We start from the raw sequence: 27,502 nt of genomic DNA, 5'->3' as shown, positions 1-27,502 counted from the left end.
CACCATCGAGAGGGAGAGCATCGTAGGAATCGGGACCCTGGACAGCTCTGCGAGAGCCACAGCTACAGGTAAGAAGCATGCGCATCATGACACACCCTACCAGACACCTCCCCATTAGACACAATGCATAGGCAAACACCAGCACTGTACTGTCACCAACATACAAGAGACAAGCATCATGGTACATGTAGTCAGCAGAAGTTAGCCAAATATGTCAGTGCAGAATCACAAGACAGGAAACAGTGTGACACGGTGTAAGGAGATGCAAGGACATGTGGAATGCCATAATTGTACTGACTGTAATACATCGGCACTCAGTTTACAAATGCTTCTTTGTACCTAGGGGCACCATCAGGCGGCACAACTGTGACAGCAGAGGGAGCAGCAACGTCCAACACTGCAGTCGCAGGGCCGAGCACCAGCCAGGCTGGCCAGGAGGAGGAGGAGGATGAGGAAGGAGACACCCCAGGGCTAGGAATGGAGGGAGTCCTGGTCATTGACTTCCAAGCAGTGCACTCCCCAGTACTGGCCAGCACACCCCCCTTGCAATTTTCACCAGACAACTCCCCTACAAGGCAGACCATTCCGCCTACACCAGCTCCTGCCACAATCGTGGCCTTGCCACCTGTCCAACCAGTCCTGGGAGCAGGGGCTCAGGGACCGGCCAGCACCACACCCCCACCAGTGGCACCCCAGCCCACTCAGCAGGCCGGAAGCAGCAGTGCCCGACGCCGTGCCACCACCACCACCACTGCTGCACCAGCACGGGAGGGCAGTGTGTTCCTGGGCCTGGAGGGACAGATGGTTAAAATCCAGCGCCAACAGGCCAGATCCACCATGGCCTGCCAACGCCAGCTCCTGCAGCACAACATGCAGATGGGGGAGTTGGTGAAGGGTTTCCAGGCTGTTGTGGACAGCAACAAGGAGGTGGCAGCAGGGTTAGGCAGGCTGACCACTGCCATCACCCACTCATCTGCCAGACAGGAGGAGCATGAGGTTGCGCGCAGGAGGGATGCCCGGGTGCTCAACCGGGCCATGGCCCGCCTTGCAGGGGCGACCGCACAACTGTGCCATCGCAGCTCCAATCAAGAATCTGAGCTCAGTCAGCATACAGCTGAGCTGACTAGGGGGATGGCCAGGATTACCACGGCCATGGAGGCCATGATAATATCAAACACCGCCTCCAATCCTGCCCTGGACCTGGGTGATGCTGGAGACAGCAGCAGCCGCAGCAGCCCGGCCAGCGCTGCATCAGAGCCACGGAGGAGCACCAGGCGATCCGCTGATGCTGCTGGGCATTCGGAGGGGGCCGAGGGACACCCCAGTGGGTCTGGCAAGCGGGCCAAAAAATAGCCTGGCAAGGGGGGATGAGCAAACCAGAACCCTGGACTTTATTTGAGTTTACAATCTCCATTTTTTGATGCACATCAGTGCTGTAACTGTGGTGCATCACTATTATTAAATTTATTTTTCCAAGCAACATTTAGCTGTCTTTGCATCTGTACTCAGTCAGAAATAGTTCTCAGTGATCTCCTCATGTCTGTATCTGCCATCACTTGGCGTACACACCCCAGCTGGCTGTGTCAGTGGCACAGCTTCGTCGTCGTCATAGTCCTCGTAGTCAGACAACTCCACCTCAGTGCCCTTCTTGACCGCAAGGTTGTGTAACATTGCACATACAGCTATGATCTTGCAGCAGGTGATGGGGGTATACTGCCTTGCACCTCCACTCTTGTGCAGGCATCTGAATCTACTTTTCCAGATGCCAAAGGTCCGTTCAACAACATTCCTGGTGCGTATGTGGGCCCGGTTATACCTCCTTTGGCTGGGTGTGGAGGGGTTGAGGTAGGGGGTGAGTATGAATGAGCGGAAGGGCATATGCACTGTCGCCTGGAAGAGAAAGGGGTCACATTAGACACATGCATACATGTATTACACCTACCTACTATGTGTTATGGGGGTCTGATGATGTGGCTCACCTAGGAGGTATCCTTCTCCAAAATCGCCAGCCATCAGCCGTGCATATATGCCGCTCTGTTGGAATATATAGGAGTCATGGGTACTTCCTGGAAATTTTGCTACCAGGTCTGTGATGGTGCACTTGGCATTGCAGATCACCTGCACGTTGATGGTGTGTGTAGATTTCCGATTGCGGTATATGTATTCGGTGTCCGCTGGTGGGCAAATCGGAATATGCGTGCCATCTATGCAACCGATGATTTGGGGAAATTGTGCCATCTGGTAGAAGTCAGCTTTGGTTTGTAGCAGTTCTGCGTGGGTTGCAGGGAATGAGATGTATTGGTCCATCCTGTCTATCATGGCGTCAAGGAATATGTGGAAGAACCTTGACAGGCTGCTCTGGCTCACCCCTCCTGCTGCTGCTACTCCACTTTGATAGCTGCCAGACGCTACCAGGTGTAGGCTGCATAGCACCTGGACGTGCGCAGGGATGGCGTGTGCCCTTGGGGTGTGGTGGTCCAAGTATGGCTTAAGGTCCCTGATGAGCTCAAGTATGGTGTCAGAGTCCAGCCTGTATCTCTGTAGGATCTCAGCCTCAGTGAGCATGAACAGGGTTATCCTCTGTCTGTAGACCTGTTCATTTCTTAGCCATTCCCTCTGTCCTTCCTGCTGTAGCCGTAGCCGCCTCGCAATGACATAGAAAGCTGCCATCCTGCAAGTTGCAATGCATTTTGGGACTGTTTATATGGGTTGGAGTTGGTTACCACCTGATTGCAATCCATGGTAAATACCGAGTGAATTCTACCGATTTTGAGCCGATTTCGGTGTTTCTGTGCCTCCCTACATCTCCCCAACTGTCGGAATCGGGGAATTTCCCGATCGGAGATTCATACGAATCGGCATGTTTTCCGATTCGGCTCATGTCCGAATCGGTATTTTTTCCGATTCGGTACATGGACCGAATCGGTGATTTTCCGAATCGGTGTCACTAACGAATCGGTTCTTGGACCGAATCGGTGATTTTCCGATTCGGTGTCACTAACGATTCGGTACTTGGACCGATTCGGTGATTTTCCGATTCGGTGTCACTAACGATTCGGTACTTGGACCGATTCGGTGATTTTCCGATTCGGTGTCACTAACGAATCGGTTCTTGGACCGAATCGGTGATTTTCCGATTCGGTGTCACTAACGAATCGGTACATGGACCGATTCGGTCTTTGGAACCGATTCGGTGTTTTTCCGATTCGTTACATATCCGATTTTCGGTATGTACGTATCGGATTCTTTCCCATTCGGTACTCATTCCGAATCGGTTTTCTATCCGATTCGTTCTGTTTTTGGTTCCCTACATCTCGATGGCTGTTTACCGATCGGTAAGGGCCAAAAATCGGTATTTTCGGCCGATACCGATCGGTAAAGCCCTACCTACATCGGGCCCTAAAAGTTAACGATGTCCTGAACTTTGATTGGCAATTTCAGACAACAATCAACCAAGGAAATTGGCTTAGCAGGGTCAGTTTCAGGTGAAGGGGTCAGTTCCTTACAGTTCACCTTAAAGTCAAGAAGAACCCAGTTAATGTATACGTGAATGGAAAGGCCAGGCCGCTTTATTCGTTCGACCACATTCACCAGCCTGCGTGATGGCAACACAAAATGGAGGCATGAGCAAAATGGAACCCATATTCAAGACAAAGTCTCTGAATACGTAATGAACTCGCTAGTTAACGTGACGAATTCACTCCATATTAGCCGTACTTACTAGATACGGTACAACATCACCAAAATTGTAACGGAACTATAACCTCACAGGACCGGATAGGATTTACAGAACCTCAGGAGGAAGAGAAAGAAAAAGTATGAGAAGCAGAGAGAAGGCAGAGAGAAATAATTAAAATAGAGACATGAGACATTGAGAGGGGAGTAAGAGGGAGAGTGTGAAAAGTGAAAAAAGAGAGAAACGCTGACCGACAGATGAGTCTTCAAAATATTGAGAAAAAACTCACTAGAGTAGATAGGCTAGGATAGAACTGAGACAAACCTCCTTTATTGGCTGCAAGTCATGGCAAAAATAGCACTCACCCACGAGTCTCTGCTCCACATTTTTACAGGAGTTTCCATCTCATATGAGGAAAAGAGGGTGTAAGGAAGCATGGGAACCCCATCCTCCCACCATCGGTGTGCTCTGCAATCGGATACTCGCTGAGAGTTAGAGAACACAGCTCCACCTCCACAGTGTCCTAAAGATTCACATCAGCTGTGCCCATATTGGTGACAAATCACATGGAGGGAATCAGCTAAGTCCCTCGAGTAGTCACCCAATTCCCGTAGGTGCTCTGCATTCAGACATCAGCTGACCTCCTATGCAAACTTTGTGTCTGAATCATGTCCATCAGTCAGACATAAACTGAGTGCACACAGTAAGGATTGCCTCTCTCAAGCTGTCTTAAAGTTTAGGCATCAACTGAGCTCTAAGAGCAGTCTCGCTATGTGGGGCTACCCTGCAGCCAGATGTCAGCTTTGTCCATAAGAAAATGCCTCCCACTGTGAACTGCAGTCCGACTACAGCAGAGCTCCCCCTGGCTTTCCTGCAGTCAGGCACCAAGTTGCCACCAAGAGATGACCCTCGCCTGGTCCAACCTAAAGACTGTATCAGCCTGCTGACAGCTCGGCTGAACATGGTGGGGGATGGGTTCGGTACTCTGATGGTTTTTGATGGGCACTGGTCAAAGGTGTGGACAAGTCATGGTAGCTGGTTCCAATGAGATGCAAGCAGTGGAGGGAGCACTCACATAAGTGTGCCTGGGTTCTCCTGCTCTGTGCTGCCTGCAGCACGTGCAGGGTTCCTGCAGCCTTTACTCCTCCTCATGAGCAACTACCTCTCACTCAGGCTTCTGCACAGACTGCACCTCCACTCTGAGGCACCCACTGACTTCCTGTGGTTACGAAAATGCACCTGATGTTTGCAGTGAATCGCAGGAGAACCTATAGTCAGCATGTAGCGTGAGAATCAAACTCGTACAAACTGATCCATGCCGAGGCATTCACAGAAATGGGGACCACACAGAACCACAAGACATATACAAAGACAATTTAACACACTGTCATACAGAAATGAGCAATGCCTCTCTGAAGAATACACAGAGAAAAAGAAACTACTGGGACAAAGAGTCAGAGGAAGAGGCAAAAGAAATTGAAACAAACATGGAAATTGAATTGAAAACACAGAATTGTACTGAAATAATGTTACAGGCATGCTATTTACTACCTGCCAAGTGGCCTCCAGGGTTAGCGATCTTCCCTTTAATGCTTAGGAGCGTGCCTGGGGGGCTACGCAGGTGAACGCTAAACACCGTCTTTTGTGCGCATGAGCCACTGTCCTTTTTAGGCGAAAAATTAAAGACAGAACCACAATATGGCAGCAGTGTTTACCAGGCATTTCACACGCCTTACTTGATGTATCTGCCGACTGGCAGGCATTGCTGAAATGCTTGAAACGGTGATCACATAGTATGCGAGCCTTTAAGTTAGTACGTGCCCACATTACATTTTTATTACATTTTAGGTTGTGCGTTGGAATATTTTTATGCATTAGTAACAACGAATGCAGCCCCAGTAGACAACCAGGGAAAGTAAACAAAATGTGTGACACAGTTTCAATGCGTGCAGCCAGGTAAAGGTAAAAAAAAGAAAAGTTCCACACAAAAGCTCAGGAACACAGTACTTCAGCCACAGGAACTGAAAAGAGCCCTTTTAAGATATATTAAATACAAGAGATTTCACAAGCACAGTGAAACTTAAAAAGGAGAGTTTAGGCCTCGCAAAATATTTATTTTTCCAGGTCAGAATGGCAGGTTAAACTGCACTAAAGGCTGAAGTGGAAGGCATGAGACGTTTTACAGTGCTACTTTAGTGCTTCGCACAGTGAGTGCTGCAGCCCACATGTAGCATTTAGTTTACAGGCCCTGGGCACCTGTAGTATCATTTACTAGGAACTTATAAAGAAATTAAATGTGTTGATTAGGTATGTACCAATTTTGCCATGCTTGGAAAGGAGAGAAAAAGCCCTTTATCACTAGTTAGAAGGAGTAAAGTGTGCAGAGTCCTAATGCCAATAAAATCAGGTTCAGCAAAAAAAGGGTAGTGAATCCAAACATCTGGAGAAATACCAGAGAAAAGATGGTCATTTTCAAAACTATTATATTAGATTTGGTTTCATCTTGATCAGGTGTCCCACATCCCTCCACTTACCACTGCCCACGTCTGTCACATACACTCATATTAGCCTTTCCATCCCATTGTCGGACATCTTTTGCCCTGTTGCATGCAAGGAGTAAGACCATAGCCCACTTTTCATTAAGTCTTCAATAAAAGAGCAACAGCAGTCACAATAACCCAATTCCAGCTTTGAACATAGACTGTATTATTTTATATGATCCATGTGCTCTCAAACTAGATTTGCTTCAGGTCTGCAGGCCTCACCTCTATCCTACTGTTGATTTCACTAAATGGTACTCTTAAACAGCAGGTACATTAACTAATTTCTACCTTTGAGTGAAGGCAATATTTTATGATTTGATATTATGTGCCCTGGACCTCGATGAGCTTTAGTTCTGCAGGCCCGAATATCTATTCTATTGCTAATTCAACCAGCTATTTTTCTTTAAACAGCAGGTGCACTAACCTAATCCCATCTTGCACCATAGGTTGTGGTTTCCGATGTCCTACCTTGTGCTTTTAAAACGAAATTGATTTATTAGGAGCGACCTTTGACTACATGTGCATGGTTAAATATGTTTTTAACTTGGTTCCCTCCCTAGAATCAAGTGGTATATACTTTGCCACTTCCCCCATCCATCTCTCCTAAGCCATTCTGTCCCCTTGGTAGCCATGTTTTGCATTGGTGCAGGCTCTTGCTTTTAATTGGCTTTAGGTGTCCTGTTAGCTGCCTGCCGTAACCCTTGACAAACTAAACCCTAGTCTTCAAGTAAAGAATAGATGGTAAGGTTAAGGGTGAACTTCCTAAGTGACTTCCCTGCTCGGCCCTGTTAGTGCTTAGAAGAGCACTAGTCCAGATTTCCTGAACTTCATAAACTCATACCAGCGAATATGGTAAGATGATCTACTCACTTCAGTTTAATTGGGGCGGCATTGTACTAGGTTCACATTTGCTTCCTCGTCTTGCACTCTGTAATATTCAAGGTTAAAGCACTTTTCACTCTAAGAAGGAATGCAAATGTTTGCGCACTTACTACACCTGATTGGGCCGCCTTGGCATTGCTGTTACCACATTCCTGTATCCTTTTGTCACATCTGAAACCTCTCTCTGGTGCTCTGAGTGACTGTTTTCTTCATTTAACATTGGGGGCTCTGCTGCACTAATACTGTAAGACTGTGACCCCATATTACTGGGTCATCGTAATTTTATTACATGCAGGTGTTGAACTTGGCCCTCTCTGCAGATTCATCCCAAAACATTTTGCTTTCGCTCTGCTGTTTCCGAACCAATTTTCATGTAGCTGACAAGATGATTCAGCCCCATCTCGCATGACTTGTAGGTAATGTAAATGTCAAGTATTTGTAAATGTCCAGTATTTGTAAAGAGGGAACAATTACCCAAAGGCGCTGGGGGACCTCGGGAGGATTAAGCGAGCTGAGGCCCAGAGTCACATGGTGCTGGGCTGATCTGCTGCCGGCACCGGGGATCGAACCCTGAGTCCGCGGGTGCCGGTGTCAGTTGCCCTGGCCGCTGTGCAACACCGCCACAGACAATATTACCCCCAGACAAGCTCAAACCTGCCCTGATCCTCATCTCCGACTCCACTGCCTCCCAACCCCCACTGTCCCTACTGCTGACACTTTCGCCCTGCTCAGTGTGGGCAGAATATATCTGCAGTTTTCAACCGGAATCAGGAAAAACTACACAAAATGGTTCAGGAACCTCTAAATCTGTGTGAGCATTCACCATCCCAGGAAGAAAACTCGTAATCGCAGGATTTTCGTGTGTGGACAATAGTTGGAATTAGGGGTTCTGCTCCTCTTTTACCCATGCAATAAAAACCCGGAACCTTGTCATCAGGACCTAAGCAGGGGAACACTAAATGTTGACTATGTCGACCCCTCCCTGGGGTGTGCAAATCAGTAATCACACTTCAGCTATTCTGACTCAACAACATTAGGACTTTAGTATATGATGAATGGGACATAAACAGTGCTTGTTAAATTGATTAAACGTCTATAAAGGCAAAACTTCAATATTACTCAAATATTATGTTGCAATGCTATATATTAAATGTACACTTTTTTTTAAAGTTATTTTAACAATTCCTATGAATGCAACAATGTACGAAAACATTCTCATTTCATTCCAGGGGGATATTTTACCTACTAACTTTAATGATGATGCAGTATCTGGAAGCACATTCTGTAATCTCTTTCGTAAATTTAATGCAACAGACTGACGCTGTGACATGTGGCACACATGCTGTAGAGCTATCTCCTCACTAGCAATGCACATCTTTTCGTTTCAGGATCTTTATACATAACACAGCAAAGTTGTTTCCGGTTGGGCTGGTGTACACACCACGCACTAAGCAGCCAGGCAGCAGACACATATCATATGTTATAGGACTAGGGAACCCTTATATGGGCTTAGCTTTAGGGAGAAATTTCAGGATCCCCTTGTGTGGTGAAGGGAACATGTGAACGTCTTGAATCTTGAATGTATTAATCAAGGAAGGGGGGCGATAAAAGCAGGGCCTCCGGCACATTAGCAATCTCACTGAGCGACCTTTCTTTTACCTCAATTTGAAATGATCTCTTTCATTCCAGCCCCTCCCAGCCATGCCCTCTGGGAAATGTAGTTCACAAAAGCCTCCTCGCAGGCCCTCTGTGCACTTTGGGTAAAGCATCTGTCTTCGATTTTCCCCAGCAGTGGCGAGTGATTGGAAACTAAACAATTTTACTAACTGTAATAGAAGAAGACAAGTCAAGGGTGCATTATTTTGATTTCTTCAAAGATAATTGTGCTTATAGTTGGATGAAATAATTGCACCCAGGATTGTGTAACATCATCCTGTCCTGATTATGAGGCAGAGGATATTGCAGACATTCGTAGTCTATCTTGGGTTAGCATCCTGATTGTGTCTGCAGCGCCACCACACCAGCACAAAGATGGGTTTAAATATGGGAATTCTGAGTTAACAGAGACAGAGGGAATTCTGAGTTAACAGAGACAGTGTCTCTCCTTTTCACTGACCCCAGGGCCCCCGTGTAGAGAAGATCTGGAGGCAGGTGCCCACTAGCACCAGCAAAAAGCTGAGGATAAGTGTGCAGCAGCAGTTGCAGTATAACATGTAGGAGCACTGTAACAACGCATAACTTCCTATGTATATATATATACATCTGCAATAATGTGACGAGTACCAGTTGCAGTAATGCAAATTATACTATTGAAGATTTGCTGCAAATTGGCTGACCTCCTATAACTGAGGTCATCTTCTATCTTCATGTTTCCCTTGTTAGGAGGTGACCTGCAGGGAAATTGCCAACAGGTTTTTCATTTATAAAGTTTTATATAGTGCGGACTTGACCCTATTAGGGTTTCAGAGTGCTTTACAATTGGTTAGACAAGTTGGCACACAGGCCTCCAACACCCTCAAGTCTGTAAACCTTTCATCGAAATTCCCACAGAGGTCTGCATAGGAGGCGCCTGAGATGCTTTAGTTGATATAATATGAACACATATTTTCGCTCTAATCACTGGACAAGCTTTGTAAAATCACTAGCCCCGTGGGCCTTGAGCTTCGGCAAAGCCAAAATATGCCCGGCCTCTCCCCGCAGACAATGCATTATCCTGTTCTATGTATAATTTGTCTACATTATAATCTTTGGAAGCAGAAGAGTACAGTAGCAGGTGGCTGGCAAGCCATTTAATGTGACGAATGTCAAAGGACTCATTTACAAGCAATCGTCTCGACGTTACCCCTTCCAGCAGAAATAAATTGCTAACACCTTCCCCTCTCCGTCAGCGTCTTCCAAGGTGACCTCGCGATATGAAGGATGAACACTGGCGCACCGCGTCTCTCATTAGGGGTAGCAGTGAACTCATTAATTGCGATATTGACTTGATTATCCGGAGGAACATCGATCGGCACCGGAGCAAAGGCCGGATCCGGGGATGTGTTTCAAAGAAGCGAATCACTGGGAGTGAGATGGGGCTCGGAGGGATATCTTTGCTAACGTTAGGAGACAAGCCAAATCCTCATTCTTTAATCAGGATTGGAGTAAAAACAAATCTAATCTAAGCTGTCTCTGGGAGGCCCTAATGGCCCTCAGGCTCCCTGGAAACCCATTTCAATTGTGTCTCCTCGTTCAGCAACAATTCCAGGCATCAATCTAAGTGGCGGAGGCGCGCGCTGACAATCTCATTGTATTAATGTGAGACACAGACGCGCTCACTACAGTCACTTTCCAAGAGCAATGGCCACACGCGTGTCCGTGCATAAAACACACTTTAAAAGATAAGTGATAAGGACTTCCTAAGTAACTAAAAGTAATAATTAACATTAAAAATGCAAATGGTCCCTTACCATCTAGTCCTGTGCATGGGCGTCCGCAGAAATTTTTCCAGGGGGGGGGCAAAATGTTAACGTCATCACCATCCTCCGACATGATGTGTGCCAGGTGGGGCACATGAAACACTGGGGTGCAGAACTAGGATAGAATCAATTAAATGCCAGGAATCCAGGACATGTGACTGACCCTGCAACGGGCCAACAAACACCACCTGTAGGGAAAACGCAAAACTTTCTGACAAGGTGCTTTATCTCTGTCTGCTAGGTCCTCGATCCAACACCAATCAAGGCTGTCTTCAGCACGATTCGATTTTTATCAGAATACTTTAAAACAGCCTATGATTAAAGCACCTGATTAAATATACTGTGTGCACAGTGTATGTTAGGGATTATTTGTAGCACACATTTACCAATATTGGCTTCTTGGTGCTAGAATTCATGATAACTTTTATCCAAAGTTAAAGCACAAAGTCAAAGTTAGTAATAAATAATGCAGCAATCACGCACGCTAGTGATTTGACAGTGGGTGCTCCCTTTACTAGAATTCCCTCGGCATTGCTAAATTTTACACACATTCAATTAATTTATACAAAATAAAATGTATAGTCGAAATGTTAGCTATATTTTTTAAAAGAAACTTAGAGTCCCTGTACGTGTAGTCAATATCAAACTGACATCGTGCGCACGTTTAGGGATACAATAATGGCCAGCTCCCTTATGCAGAAGCCCGACACCGTAAATGTGTGGCACATGCGGTGCCCGCAGCTGCGCCACATCACAGGTCCAGGGATGCTGAGTCTTACAAAGTAGGGGGAAAAAAGTAGGGGAACAGTGGGCGGAGAATCAGAGGGCGGGAATAACCCAAGGATTGGATCTGTGGGTGGAGCCAGAGGTGTGGCTAGAATGCGCAGACATCCCAATTTTTAGTATTTGTTTGGCATTTCACTGCCCAGTTTAATCAACCAATGGATACACATGATTATTTAAGGTTATAATGAGTTATTGACATTAAAATATATTCACAAAGTGGGATATGCTTCTAATCACAGAATGTACCAAATACGATAAAATGTGGAAACACAAGCACTTTGTCTCCGAGCCATGGAGTTTCTGTCATCAGCACTTCACCCTTTTTCAACAACAGCAGTTCAAACATGAATGGCAAAATATCCTAGTTTGCAAATGTTTTCTTTAAAATTATGGCTCCGCCATATTTGCCTCATAATGCAAGATCTGCTGCATGATCTGACCATTTAAACTAATAAATTGTTTGTAGCTCAAACATATCAAAAGTTAATATAAAATGTGACTTGTGTTGCTGCGGAGTGGATGGCCTATTGTAAAGGTTGACTGGTCACCTTTCTCACTGCTGCATTTGTATGTTACACTGGTACTAATAAGGCAAAATCTTTCCAGAGACTGTTAGCATGTGTACACACGTCAAAATAATAAAATATCTGAAAATATACTGCATTACGCTGCAGCCTATTTTTATGCATAATTTAGTCAACACTACGGCATAATATTGTCATCCTTTGCTGCATAATTAATTCCACTGGCCCCACAGCAGGCAGCACATATTGAAAGTGCTTGTGAATGAAGCAGGGAGACTGTGAAGTTTGCGAACTTAGTTTGGTGTGTGCAAATCCTGCATTGCCAATCCCTGGTGAATTGCAGCGACTGCTGCTGAAACAAGGCCAATGGAGGTACCTATAGGTGAGGCAGACTGGCCTCAAGGGCAGGGCCAGCCATAGCACTGGTGGTGTCCTGTGCATTAATGTTTGTTAGTGCCCCCCGATAACCACCTCTGCCATGGATTCCCTCACTACCACCCTTTAATTGTGCTCCCAAGTCTCCATAACCACTCTCTCTCAGATGCATTTAATTTGATTTACAGCGCCACTCAAACCATTGTAGAATGTCAGAGCACTTTACATCACACACATTACACAGAGACAATCAATATGTGTGTAAATCACTCTATAGAAAATGTTACATAAGACTAAGGACTACAAGGTGTAGGAGTCACATGACAACCATACTAGTAGCCTGTATAGTTTTATAGTGATTGGTCTGGAGAAACACAATGCCCGGAATTTAAAACGTAATACCATGTTTGGGGGTTCTCCTTAACCCTTTCGATGCTCATGACGGAACGCTTCCGTCATGAGCATCGGTCGAGCTGTGCTCATGACGGAACCGTTCCGTCATGAACCCGCCCTTTTTCATTAGGGCCCAGCACCGGCGGTAAATCAGGGCAGCACGGATGAGGTTAGTAATCAGAATTGATTTCTGTCCAAAAGAACACTTTTTGGGACAGTAGGTTAATCAAAGACTGGGGGGCGAGGGGGAGAACATAACGCTCACATTTATACCTTGCAGTTTGTATGCAGCTTTTAGATGACAGTTAATAGCTCACTGTTCTAAGTTAGGATTTTAACTTATAAATTGCAAGTAACAAAAGGATCTCTGACAAAAGCAGTAGCCCACTGATCTATTTACATTATGTGCACTTTGTGATCTGCATGGCGCATGTTCTTTGCAGCCGGTACATTAACCATCTGAGCTACCTTTCCATGAGTCAAAACTTCCCCTAGACAAAATTCTGATCTCTCTCTAGGAAGAACATTAATCACCAGAGTCATCAGACATTTTTATTGTTGCCGAAAATTGCTGGAAGCCAGGAAGGAGGCAGCAAGCGTTTTTAAAACCATTATATACTTGCAAACATGATGCCTTCACCTAAAGTCAGCACCCGGTGCGGTCACACTGGTTGCACCGCCCTACAGCTGGCTCTTCTCAAGGGTCCTGTGACCTCAGTGACTGTTGTTCTAGGGTGTGCTGCTTCATAGGCCTCCCCGCAAGACTGGAGGTGAACTTCAGTATGGATAGTGGTGGACAAGCCTTGAAGGTTAACCTACACTTGTCATGCTAGGGTCCACCTGCTGGTGTGAAGACACCAGGACTTCTAAGGTGTTGCGAAGCCTTCCAAGGTCTAGCAGGTGATTGTGCTCTCGCAGGAGAGTTGTCTGGTGGGCTGGTTATTAAGGCTGAACCTGGTTCCCAGTTCCAAATTCAGCAGCTCTGACCATAGTGCCACATCCTATCCCCCACTGAACACTGTACTGCCCCACTGAGAAAAACTCCCCCTGTTTTCAACTACAACCCAATTGTTTCCCTCTATAAACACCTGGATGCGCAATTTAAATTACGCACTAGACCAGAGCAATATGCGGCCCACAAAAAAAAAGGAACAACATCCTGGAAGAAGCAAACATTTATAGGGAATGCAAAATTTAGCAAACCATGGGAAATGTAAGCAGGAGCAACATGGTTATCTTAATGCTTTTACACTCACTATTCAGAAATCAGTGAGTGCTTTTGCCTGAAAAGTTAAGGACACAACTATAGGGCCCTGAATGGACCCATTTCAATGGTCATTGCTTATATCCTTACAAAACGTAAGCAGTATGGAAAAAAGACCACATCCCTGGACGCAGAGCCGCAGCACACATTTTGTTTTCCAATCCACACATTTGGTAAGTCCAGGGAAAACAAAGACAAGAAAACAAAAATAGCGCTTCTCTGGCAAACTCTGTAAAAGTGGCGCTAATGTGTTTCAGTGTGAATAAAATTAGTTTGGCCAGTTTGCTACCACTCTGTCTTACTTTATTTAGTTAATTATCTGTTTCTCAAATATTTAGCCTTTTATTCCCAATGCTGCACTTTGGAATTAAAATGTCAGAAAAATACTACATATCCAGCAAAAGCGTCTTTCTTTTTTTGGATCCATTTCACAGGGAAGCAAATAAAAGAAAGGAGAGGAACGAGATGAAGTCACGGTTTTCATGGGCGTCCGCAGGGGGGGCAAGGAGGGTCGCTCCAGGGGGGGGGGTGTTGTACATAGCTTATCCCTTTCTGTCCTCTCCCTGCCTGCCCTGGCTCCAACCTTCTAGACTGTTTACATGGTTCTCTCTGTGTCACCATCCGTGATTCCATTCTGTGTCAGTTACTTCTTGGCCAGATGAGGAAACGGTCCTGTTACTTTTCTATCTGCTGCAATAAACCACTTACCTGCCACCTTTCCGGATGTGGAGTCTTCTTATTATTTACTACATTTTGGCGACTTCTGGACGGGAGCATCTGGCCAAATTTCGTTTGCAGCTAAAGAAAAGACTAGAAAAACGGTGATCCGTTCCTCAACGAACCCACGAGTTGCAGCGCTCTGTATTCTCGACGACTTCTTCTTCTGCAGCTGTTTGACGTCGAGATTTTCTGGATTTAAAGTCCTGTTTCAGCGTTTTTAGCCTTTTCCTTCTCGGTTGCTGTCGGCAGCGTCACTTAGCAACAGAGCCAAAGGTGCGTAGCAACAGAGCCCAACGGTGCGTATGTTATTTCTTTTGTTGCTATAACAACTGCCTCGCGAAGAACTGTGACCGCGAGCAGTATCACGTGTCTGGACTGTGCCTGAGCGTATTGCGCACTCGCAAGAACGCGGAACTTCTGGACGCTACGCGTTGTCTACGCAAGGTCATTAACGTGACCTCCGTGACGACATACGCAAGCGGCCATCTTTGTTCGCGTTAACCTGTACTTATCTCCGGCAGTCCAACACGGAGAGTTCTTCACTGAGGCGATTCCACGAAGAAATATTAAAGTCGTCAGCACACAAGGAAATAAGCAACACAAGTAAGCGCGTTATTTACTGTGACTCATTTATTGTTTTTAACGCTGAAAAGTTTAGCGCTGAGCCAATTCGGTGGACAGATCTCAAAGACTTCAGTACAAGGAAGCAAGTTTTACGTGTAAACTGTATTTACTGTGAGACATTCTTTGTTTTAACTATATTTTTACAAGCAAGTTAAAAGTTAACTCTAAGTTTGGCGCCGAATCCATTTTAAAAGTCGTGACCTCTTGCAATTACAATTACATGTTACACTGAACTCTCAGTGCTCCGTGGTCAGCAATAATATTTCTTTAAGTGCAAGACTATCATGGCACAATCCATAAATATCGCCCTTCCTCCTCAATTCCTGAGTGAACCTGGCAATCCTTCCACCCCTTGGGAGGACTGGATCATTATGTTTAATGACTATATTGAAGCCCTGGATGGAGAAGGTTTCTCTGCCAAAAGAAAGAAAGCAATTTTGATGACCACATTAGGAAAAGAAGGGCAACGACTTTTTAAATACTTACCCCAAGTTCTTTCTGCCACTTCACAACCTTTGGATGAATTCAAAGAAGCCATTGCCAGACTGGAGAACAGATTCGGAAAAGAGGAAAACCTAATCCTTCAACGTTATAGGTTTTATAAAAACAAACAACTTGAGGGTGAAAGCATAGATGACTTTGTTGCTCGCCTTCGCGAATTGTCTGTCAAATGCAACTTTGGCCAAATGGCAGACGAACATATTAGGGACCAATTGGTTGTACAAGCTAATAATAGAAAAATCCAGGAACGATTGTGGGCCGCAAAGAACCCCACTCTCAAAGTAGCAATCAAACTCGCTAAAGTAGTTGAGGAGAGTGAGAAATGCATTAAGGAGTTATCAAAAGGTGGTACTGATTCCAAAGTTGCTGAGATATCTCATAAAATAGTTAATAGCGATATTAGTGATGATGAAGCAGCTGCTGTTGCGATAGTTAGGAAGAAAGGTTATGTGTTACAAAAGAAAAATATGCTTCAACAGTCGTTCAGTAGGCCACAACCACAGCCTGGTAACAAATTTGTATCTAAAATGTGCTCTAGATGTGGGAGTTATTCTCATTCTCTCGACGCAAAATTTTGTTTTGCTAATAACAAAGAGTGTTTAAAATGTGGTAAAATAGGCCATTTCGCAAAGGTATGTAAGAACAGAACCAATCAGAGGGTTACTGTTGTGTGTGACTACAATGACCTAAAGCGTGATGTTAACAAAATACTGGTTTTGTATGATTCGGTGTGTGCGTGTGATGAGAAGAGAGAGCGGATAATTAAAGCAAAGTTTTTGATTGATGAGAAAAATGTCGATTTGATGGTTGACACTGGGTCCAAGTGGACTATCATTCCCTCGTCTATGCTGAAGGAGGTATGGGGAAATAAATGCCTGGATGTGTGTGATATCTTTCCATCCGGTTACCAGGGTGAGAAAATCAACCTTCTTGGTTACTTTAAAGCGATGATTGTTTTCAAAAACAGGTCAACCTGGGGCAAGATTTATGTGTCTGTGGATGGTCCCGCAATACTGGGACGTTCTCATCAGTATGACCTACACATAATTGTTAATCCCAGAGCTGATGAACCCGTTCTCGTTGTGGATGATTGTTACATTGATGACATTCTTGCCAATCATAGTCAGGTTTTTCGCGAGGAACTAGGTGAGCTACAAGGGTACACACACAGAATACTGTTAAAGGAGGGCAGTATTCCTGTACAGCACAAAGCGAGGCGTGTCCCTTTTGCCTTGCGTGATGAGGTTAAGGCTGTTTTGGACGAGATGCTTCAGGGAGGTATCATTGAACCGATTGAAGCTTCCCCATGGGTTTCTCCCGTAGTTATCTCACAGAAACCCGACAACAAGATTCGTTTCTGTGTAGACCTACGCTCTTTGAATAAATGCGTGGTGGCCGACGTATTCCCTTTACCTAATATAGGCGAATTGGTCTCCACCCTTAAGGGGGCTAGGTTCTTCAGCAAGCTAGACCTTAAGCACGCCTATCACCAGATTCGTCTGGATGACAGCTCAAAACATCTTACAGCTTTTATCACGGGCGAGGGAACTTTTCAATTTACCCGGTTACCCTTTGGTCTAATCTCCGCTGCCAGTGTCTTCCAGCGCATGGTTTCTGAGGTATTCAAGGGATTAGATAAAATTATCTTTTTCCAAGATGACATTCTCATTTTTGGCGATACCTTGGAAGAGCACAATTGTGTCTTACGCAATGCTTTAGGTAGAATTGTGGATGCTGGTCTCACGTTACGTCGTGAAAAATGTGCATTTCTGGTCGAAGAGGTCGAATATCTGGGTTTCTGTCTCTCTGCTGAGGGTGTAAGGCCTAAGAAAAATCTCTTAGAAGCAATTGAACTGGCACCCTCTCCTGTGGATAAGGAACAACTCAGGTCCTTCATGGGACTAATTGAGTTCTATTCTAAGTTTGTAAAAGATTTTTCCTCGAAGACAGCTCCCTTAAGATCTTTGTTAAAGAAAGGAGTCAAGTTTTCTTGGACGAGTGAACAAGAGTCTTGTTTTAACAGCATCAAATCTGAACTTAAGTCCTCAGATGTTCTCACTCCTTTCGACATTAGACGTTCTTCTGTTCTGATGGTTGACGCAAGTGGTGTTGGTCTTGGGGCTGTTCTTCTTCAGAAACATGAGGGTGGTGAAAAAACTATCGCCTTTGCTTCTAGGCCTCTGTCTACCTCTGAGGTCAATTATTCTGTTATCGAGCGAGAAGCCCTTGCGGCTGCATGGGGGGTTAATTATTTTAGAACATATCTGTGGGGTTCTCGGTTTGTTCTTCGCACAGATCACAAACCCCTAGTGAATGTTTTAGCACCCGGTGGTACAGGTAAAGGTTCGCCCAGACTGGCCAGGTTAGCCTCTCGCCTTCAGGATTACCAGTTCGAAGTTGAATTTGTTCATGGTTGGAGGAATGTCCAAGCTGACTGCTTATCGCGCCTCCCGGTTTCTTCCCCTAATCCCCGGGATTCCTTGAGTGAGCAGTGTGACGACAAAGCTGTTGCCTCTTTACACGATGTCTTGTTTTTGTGTGAGAGTTCCTTTTCGGCCGAGGAATGGTCCAAGGGCATGGATGAAGATCATGTCTTAAAAGCTGTAGTTAATATCGTTCTCAAGGGGGCAATAAGAGAAAGTACCTTGGAACCAGCTGTCAGACCCTTTCTTAAAGTTGTTAACGAGTTGTCTGTTTTTGGGAAAAACGTATTGATGAGAGGTGATCGCTATATTCCTCCAAGCTCTTTGAGGGGAAAGATTCTCAGTTTAGCTCATGAGGGTCATTTGGGCCAAACTCTTACTCAGCGGCGCGTAAAAGAAAATTTTTGGTGGCCCTCAATCGACAGTGATGCTGTAGACTGTGTAGTCAAATGTTCCTTATGCATGGAAGGGGAGAAGCGCCTCAAGATTATTGGTTCCCAATCTGTTGGCAACATTTCCTTTAAAAGCTTGCCTTGGCATACTATATGCTTGGATTTCATTGGCCCTATGTGCGAATTACCCTTAAATCAACGTTTTGCGGTGGTTGTTGTTGATTGCTTTTCCAAGTGGTTGACTGTACGTTTCATGAGGGAGATTACAACTGACTCCACAATTCTTTTTCTCAAGTCTGTTTTTATGAATGAGGGTTATCCTTCAGTTCTAATTACGGATAACGGCACTCAGCTCACCTCTACCAAAATGGCCGGTTTCATGCGTGAATGTGGAATATCTCATCACCGCACCTGTCTTTATAATCCTGAAAGCAATGGTTTGTGTGAAAGGGTCAATCGACTGGTAAAGGGTGTGATACAAATGTCAGTTGCTAGCGGGTGTTTTTCTGATGAGCGTGTACAAGAGTTGGTTTGGGCATACCGCTCAACGCCCCATGGGCAAGCTGAAAAGTCTCCTTTTGAACTAATGCGTGGTCGTTCCCCTGTTTCTAGGCTAACTCCTTCCTGGTTGAGGGAAGATAGTAAGCATTCTTCTCCTTCAAATGCTTCCTCTCTTCCCATATCCACTGGTGATTTGGTTAAAGTCAAGCCGGGTCGCTGCACTAAGGGCCTCTCAAAGTTCAGTGGTCCTTTTCGTGTTAGGAAAGCTTTTCCCCAGTTTGTTCTGCTTGAGAATGGTGCCAAATGGAACTACAGAAGGGTTGCCTTATATCAGAAAAAAGTCTCAAATGTCTCAAATTGCAACCTTAATTCTTCTGAGACGGGCTGCAGTGGCTATATGTTGTCTGCTCAACGAGATTCTGATTTGCGTGGTTCACCTGCTGTACGGGGGGAGGTGGGTGGTGGCGATGCTCCTTCATCTGTGTGTGATGATGTGCTTGGGAGTTCCGACTCTGCTACTACCTCTGTTGTTCCTTCTTCCAATGTCTGCTCAAGGTGTCCACGTTCTCGCCATCCTCCGGCTTACTTGAGTGACTATGTTCATTAATAGTTGTTACTGTTCTTTTGCTCTTTCCTTCTCTTGTTTTCTTTTTGTATCCAAAGGGGGGAGATGTGTTGTACATAGCTTATCCCTTTCTGTCCTCTCCCTGCCTGCCCTGGCTCCAACCTTCTAGACTGTTTACATGGTTCTCTCTGTGTCACCATCCGTGATTCCATTCTGTGTCAGTTACTTCTTGGCCAGATGAGGAAACGGTCCTGTTACTTTTCTATCTGCTGCAATAAACCACTTACCTGCCACCTTTCCGGATGTGGAGTCTTCTTATTATTTACTACAGGGGGCAATCGCCTCCTCCTTGCCCCCCCTGCGGACGCCCATGGTCTTGTGGGGTGGGGGTTCCACGTTAGCGCACAATGGCTCTGTCCACATAGTATTTTCAGATTAGTAAAACTGGATGAATTTACATTAAAGAAATGGAAACTACATAGGTGTTACCTTGAAAATTATGGATCCACCCTCGCTGAACAAAACTGAACACCCCTGCACTAGCTCAGAGAGGACCGAAGGTAAAGAAAATGGTTGGAGGGCATCCCGTCAACATGAACAAATTCTGCAGTAATTGATGTTGTAGACAGTAATGAAAATACTCAAAGATAACTCACATCTAATAGAATTACGAATACTGTCATTGAGTAAATCACATTTACTACACGTATGAATGATGTCAGAAAGTAAATCACATCAAATAGAATTATGAATACTGTCATTAGGTATTTTTGGTGGCCAGTAAGGTAATCTGTGCTAATAAAGAGCAAACAGGTCTCGCTTATGCAAGAGCTACTGGCTTGGCAATTTCTTTGAGATCTGTTGTACAGCAGTGTGGCTGTACTGCATGTCTATTTTTTTTTATGTGTTCTGACATGGCCAGCATTGTTCACACCCAGTGCTTTTTTCTTATGGGAGGAGGCAAGAGGGAAGGTGTGAGGGATGAAACAAATTGGACAATGAGAGGGGAAAACAGCACAAAGGGTGGGAGGGAAAAAGCAGTATTACATGGCTAAGACTGGCTGTGTTTCATGTTTTTTTAGGTCAGGGGTGGGTGGGGAACGGAAGGTATTGTGGGAGGGGAAAAGCAACACAGCCAATGAGAGAGTGGGAGGCAAGAAGCAACACGGACAGCGGATGGGCTGGCCAATTAGAAGGCACCAAATAAGAGTGACACTGAAGCAAAGAAATGCTAATTAATATGCAGGATCTAAGGCCTTTTTCGGATAAAATATTTCTTATTGGGCAGTACATGCACTGTTTGTGGTGAGACCTAAAATGGAGTATTAAAAGAAAGCAGAGTAAGGACACCAGTAATGAAGGCATGTTTCTGGGGAGGGACAAACACAAGAAAAGAAAGGAAAGCCCATCCTCCCAGTACTTGAAGCAGGATTACCTATTTCTGTACATTGCTTTATTACAAGTATGTCACATAATGTGATGAAAACTATGTTTTCTTCTTTTATTCCAAATTATTTAAAAACTGCACAATGCATTTACATATGAATTGTATGGAAACGTGAATGCCATTTGCCAGACACTCTGACTTTTATAGCACCATTTAATCCTGGGGTTACATTTTAAAGTTAAGGTTTTGTTTTCTATAGAGTAATCCAACAGGTTGATGCATATCTATACAGGACCTGTTAATTGTTTCTTGCGAGAGGAAGTTACTGGATGACATGTACATTCAAATGTAGTCAGTCCCCCAGTTTATATGAAAACAACAGTGTAGTAATGTTTTGAAAAATATTTGTTAAAAAAGTTTTGGAGTAGGCCCTGTTTGGAGGGTTATCTCCAAACCTTTTGCTTCTTCCTTCTATTTTTTCCTGACCTGTTTTTGTTGCCTTTAGCACTCGGGCCACTTTACCACTGCTAATCAATGCTGAAGTTCATATACTCTCTGTCTAAATTGTTATCATGATTGGTATATTTGATTTACTGGTAAGCCCCTAGTAAAGTGCACTAAGTGTGCTAGGGTGTGTAAATCGAACACTACTAGTGGGCCTGCAGCACTGATTGTGCCATCCACATGAGTAGCCCTGAAAAGGTATCTTAGACCTGCCACTGCAGTGTCTGCACACAGTTTTGTACTTCCATGTCAACCAGGCAAGTGCACCCACTTGCCAGGCCCTAACCGTCCCTTTTCTTACATGTACAACACCCCTATGGTAGGCCCAAGGTACCCCCATGGGCAGGGTACAGTGTTTGTGAAAGGTAGGGCATGTACTGGTGTGCGTAAAATGTCCTGATAGTGAAATAGTGCCAATCTCGTTTTTCACTATTGAAAGGCTATCTGCTGCACATGCTAGAATGGGAGATACTTTGTAACATCTTACAAGTATCACTTCCCATTGGGAACAGAGATTGAAATAAAGTTTAGCCTCTTTGAACTCAGAATTTAGTAAAGATGGTTTTTAAATTATATGTTTGAAAATGCCACTTTTCGAAAGTAGGTATTTTCTCGTTCTATCATTCTGTGTGCCTTTGCCTCTTTGTGGATTGGCTGTCTGGTTTTGTGATGTGAATTCACTGTAAACAGCCACTGGGACAGTTGGGTAGTACCTGGCACTTCCTGGATGACTTAGAGCTGAGCCGAACAGACCGCTGAGCCGAACAGACCTTGACTGAATTTAGAGTAGTGGGAGGAGATGTACATGCGCCTGAATAGGGCATGTCTCCCCTGTACTATGCTATCTTGACCCCTGTGGTCATACTGCACCAGTTGAGACAGAACTGGTTTGGACTGGGCTCAGATACCTTTGCACAATGAGAACAAAGAACAAATGAGGTATAAGTAGTCAACCTTAAACCCCAGAACTTTAGATCACTTTTGGACTCAAGAGGATCCTTTGCCAAGGAGATGAGCTGTGAGTAGGAGTACTGCCCCTTTGCTGTGTGCTGTGTGGAGTTGGCCTGCAGTTGCTGTTTCTGCAAAGGAAAGGACAAATACTGGAACTTTGCTGTGAACCTGCTTGAAAAAGATCTCCAAGGGCTTGTCTGTGCTGGCCTCCTGTTCTGAAGATTCAAGGACACAAAGACTTCACCCCAAGCTCCCCTGAACTCAGATGCTGAGAGTTCTGACCTGCTAGGAGGTGCCTATTCCATGTGTGGGCCTCTGGAGCTTGTCCCTGCTGCTGGGAGCTGGAAGGAAAGAAGAACTGAAAAAATTGACGCATTGCTCTTCTTGCGGCTGTTTTCCGCTGCTGCACCGCCATGCGAGAAGAATCTCCACGCATCGCTGCACCGCTGCAGAACTGACGCAGCACCTGTTGTGGCCGCAAGAACTGACACATCAAGGAATCACGGCTGAAGAAACCAACACAGAGCCACTCGATGCTGCTGCATCGATCGCCCACACCTCCCAGATTTCCATAAATCACACCTGTGTGGCAACTTTTCCCAAAGCATCACTCGCGGACCAGACTCATCTTGAAGTCAATGCATCACTTCCCTCTACAGACCAGATTCGAAGCATCGCTTCTCCTGCATGCAGCTGAACTGTTGCATCGTCTCCCAAAGGTCTCAGGAAATTATGCATCTCTTTGTTTCTTGGCGCTTCCCCTTTCCGTGGCTATTTGGCCTTGTGAATTGTGGCGCATCACCATGTGCTTTGCGAGAAATCATGCATCCATAGTTTCTATGGACCAAGTTGTTTGAAAACTTTGAAAAGTCATATTCTTTTTACATGTATGTTGGATTTTTGTCGTTTTAGTCTTGTTGAGTTTAGATAGATACATTCTTTTTCTGAACTGGTGAGGTGTCCATTTGTGGTGTTATGACTGTATTACTGTGTTTTTAGTACAAATACTTTACACTTTGCCTTTGGGATAAGTCTGTCTGCTCAAGCCAAGCGACCCAGGGGGTGAACAGGGGTAATCTAAAGTGTGAATCCCCTTAACCTGACTAGAAGCAGGAGTCCCTATTTCGAGAAAGGTACCTACTTCTGCTAACTAGAGACCCCATTTCTAACAAAAAGGGAGAGTCCCAGCATTGCCACAACATCCTATGATTCTGTGTACATTACTTAATCTGCCCATGCATACAAAATTAAGTTGACCTCTCATAACATTTAAAATCAAAGGACCAGGAGAAGATCGTTTTGTTAACTTCAAATGTAACTTTTCTCATTGTCCTCGTGTATTAATGGTGGACACCAATGACTTAAAGCAATTGAAAGTTGTACCTTGCAATTGGTTGCTCGAATTTAAGGGCATGTGTGATTTACAAAAAAGTAATAGCTTTGTATTTCCAAAATTACGGCAATAGTTTATTCTGTAAGTTCAAGCAAAAGGGCATGTCTATGAACATCATCAAATGTGTAAAAGCACTTCAAACAGATTTATAAGCCTATAATTCTGAGTTTGACGTTTGTAACTATGAACTTGATGTTTGCCCTCATGGGCCATTATTGGACACGCATGATCTATAATAAGTGAAGGGGCTACATTGTCCCGTTAACCCATGAAGAGGAGCCTGTTGGTAGTTGACAGAAGGAGCAGAGTAGAGGTATTAGATCCATAAAGGTGTGGGACGGATGAGGATGAGCAACAACACCAGAATGTGTGAAAGGGAAGAAGGAGGCTCCTAAAGCAACATTGGAACATGGGAGGGTGATAGAGAGATAATGTTAATCAAAAAGAACAGAACGCGAGTAGAAGCACATAAATGAACAACTCTAAAAAAAAATGCATGCAAATGTAATGTTTCCATAATATTTAGAATTAAAACAATTGCAGCAGAATTGCAGGAGAAGATTTCCGGAAAAAAAAGCTTTGTTTTCTTTGGCATAAAGATCTGTAAGAGTGTGATATTGGCAAAGTAGAGTCATTCAGAGAAAGGTGAAAGTTGGGGAACAAATAATGCACGAATAAAAAAAATAATCACAGTGAAAAATAAAACAAGAGTATGGACAGGGTCAAGCAGGAAGGAAACGTGGGAAGGAGTACCAGAAGAATCACAAAATCAAGGTTAAGAATTTCATTTTCGTTTTTTTTTAAATGCACCCCGTTATCCTTTAAAGGAAAAGGGCTGCGTTTTAAAAAATTACTTTATTTAAAATAATATTATTAATAAATAATCTTTATTCGGATGTGATCACAACCATAAAAGATACATTAAGATAAAAAACAAGCAATAACACACTTCAGCATAACAGTTAAAATTCATTCAGGGTAATGTAGAAAAAACGCAAAGGCCAATCAGCCATCAAACACATCTAGAATTTCTAGATATGAAAGCTGCTCCTAGGAAATTCGTGACTGCAAAGAGCATGTAGTCATTAGGCAAAAGCTTCAGATACATTAAGGCGACACAGGCTAGTCTAAACCGCAACACTTTTAAAAGAGCTTAAGATACATTCTCCTGGGGTGAGTAAAGTATTTACATAAGAGGACAAAATGTAGTGTATCCTGTGGAGACCTATCGTCGCAGCCACAGGGACCTCTCACCTCGTCCTGTAAAACAAACTCAGGGGACGCTAAAAGGTAAATGAGCTGATTAGATCTGAAACAAGTTATTACAAATCTATCAAAAGCACTTGTTAAAATTGAAAGATAATTCCCCATACTCTGTAATGATTTTAGAAGAACATGCCCTCTCACCGCTGGTTTGATAAGCTCAATATTTTCACGGGAAGCCATAGCATGTTAAAAAAAACTCCTTAACTATAATCAGATCCTGAGGCTTCACCGAGTCAAGTTTAAGAAAAATATCCACCATACATAGAGCCATAAAAGACTCTTTAACATAGCATAAGTAAGGGATTTTCAGTGCATGGTCTAGTGATAGACAATCTGAAATAATCAAACGTGTGAGTTCTAACTCATTATTACACCAGATCTTTACTTAGCACATCAAAGGTTTTAATGCCACCAGGTCAGCTATATGTTAACACCTAGTACTTCATGTACAGAGAATGAGGATGTGCACTGGGGAACCATAGGGATTAATTTCAGAAACTTGTTTTGGGCAGTCTGAAGATTATGAATCGCAGTATAACCCCATACCTCGCTTCCGTACAAGACCTTAGAACTTCAAAAAGACTGATTAAGCTTTGAAATCACACCCGGAGATCAAGCGCCTAATCAATGGGAATAATTAGCATTAGCTCCCATGGATTTACTGATGTCATCTACTTTCTCCTCCAACAAATATTTCCAGTTCAGTTTAGCATCAAACAAAATTCCCAGATAAGAGAAGGCTGGGACCTGGGCTAGAGTCTGTGCACCTGCCTTAAATGTCTTAGAGCGGGTCACCCGAGAGCCAACTTCCAAAACTTATGACTTTGTGAAGTTGGCCGATAAGTTCATTCCGTTGGTAAAGTAAACAAATCCATTCATCAGGGCTGTAGGCCCACTTGTGTGCGTGCCATCAGCACTGCGCTGTCAGCATATAAAAGAACTGGAATGCTTTCCTGCCCACTCGAGGGCAGTCGATCTATAAAGATGTCAGGGAAGCCTCTAAGCCATTAATATATAACGTGAATAAAAACGGGGCTAAACTGCACCCTTGACGAACCCCCCTTTGTACAATTAAAATAGTCGGTGAGCCCTGCCCCGTGTGAATATCTAACTGCAACTGTAGTATGGACGTGAAGGGTCATTAATAAGTTTACGATGTCGGGCTCAACCCCCAAAAGAATCAAGTAGGGACCACAATTTTTTACGGTTCACCCGATCAAATGCGGCAGTGAGGTCCATAAAAACAAAAAATAGCACCAGGTTGGGCAAGAGTGTATTTAGAAACTAAGAGATAGAGTTTTAGGCACTGTTCCGTGATTGATTTTTCTGATCGGAAACCATACTGCACCTCAGAAATAGTTTTATTCAAATCTGCCCCATCCGATAGCCTATTTAATAAGACCCAGCCCAAAACCTTAACTGTAGAGTCATTGAGAGAAATGGAGGGGTAACAGTGGGGATCATCCTTATCCCCCTTCTTGAAAATCTTATGATCGTGGTGGTTGACCATGAGGGTGGACTTTATTTAAAAGCAACCACAGACATGGTGGCTTGCTGACCCCAGCAAGCCACCATCACTGTGATGGCAGTGATTCCTAGTTGAGACCTACCTCATTAATAATCATGAGGTAGGTCGATTTGTGACCCCACTGGGAATCGCTAATTAATATTTCCAAGAGTTCTTACATTAGGAATTGCTATTTCCTAATTACGATTCGATAAGAGTCAGAATTTGGAAATCATCATTCCTAAGTTTTGTACATACGTACAAAGCTCTATTGCCAAGGGAAAAGACTTTTCGAATTGATGGTAAAAGGAAAGAGAGCTCTGCCATAACATCTGGGGAAGGTGATCAAAATAGCAAAACAGGTTTGCAAGTGAAAACAATCTAACATTTTGACTTCAGTGAAACTTTATGTCACCATGAACACAACTTAATAGACGGATAGAACATTGGAAAAGAATGAATGGTACCTTCAAAATCTGCGTTGTGAGATTAAACCAACCGGCAAAGGATTCTGGGATGTACTTTGTTCATGAGAGCCGAATTCATCTGAGTTTAGATGAGCAATCAGTGGCAACTGAAAATAAAGCAGACAGATAGAATAAAATTAGTATGGGTGGTTCTGACTACAGCCCCAAGAAAAAACAACCTCAGCTGAGAATCTTCTCCTTTTCTCATCAAGTAGATTACCCAAGTTAAATGTGGTACTCCTATACCTGGCAACTGTGGTGTTACTATGTCTAGAGGTGTGAACGTAATAGCAAATAAACAGCTGTGCCCACAGTGAGGGCAGTCACCCTTGGCAGAGATTTTACTCAACAGTGATTCAGACCATTAGTTTCTTTCTTGTACAGAGATGGCTACCCACGT

At 44.2% G+C, this 27,502-nt stretch overlaps 1 protein-coding gene across 1 annotated transcript in view; it reads right to left on the bottom strand.

The window, feature by feature from the left end:
- The window catches only part of ENOX1 (ecto-NOX disulfide-thiol exchanger 1), a 2,419,302-nt gene that overhangs the window by 1,837,343 nt on the left and 554,457 nt on the right, over positions 1–27,502 (bottom strand). Inside the window, exon 3 of the mRNA XM_086935020.1 lies at positions 27,103–27,209. The gene's annotated coding sequence lies outside the window, so the exon portion shown is untranslated. The remainder of the gene's footprint in view (positions 1–27,102; positions 27,210–27,502) is intronic.

Source organism: Lissotriton vulgaris, chromosome 8, assembly GCF_964263255.1.
Source record: "Lissotriton vulgaris chromosome 8, aLisVul1.2, whole genome shotgun sequence".
In the NCBI taxonomy this organism is placed as follows: Eukaryota; Metazoa; Chordata; class Amphibia; order Caudata; family Salamandridae; genus Lissotriton; species Lissotriton vulgaris.
The sequence above is the reverse complement of the archived record's forward strand: the minus strand, read 5'-3'. Positions and strand labels throughout refer to the sequence as shown.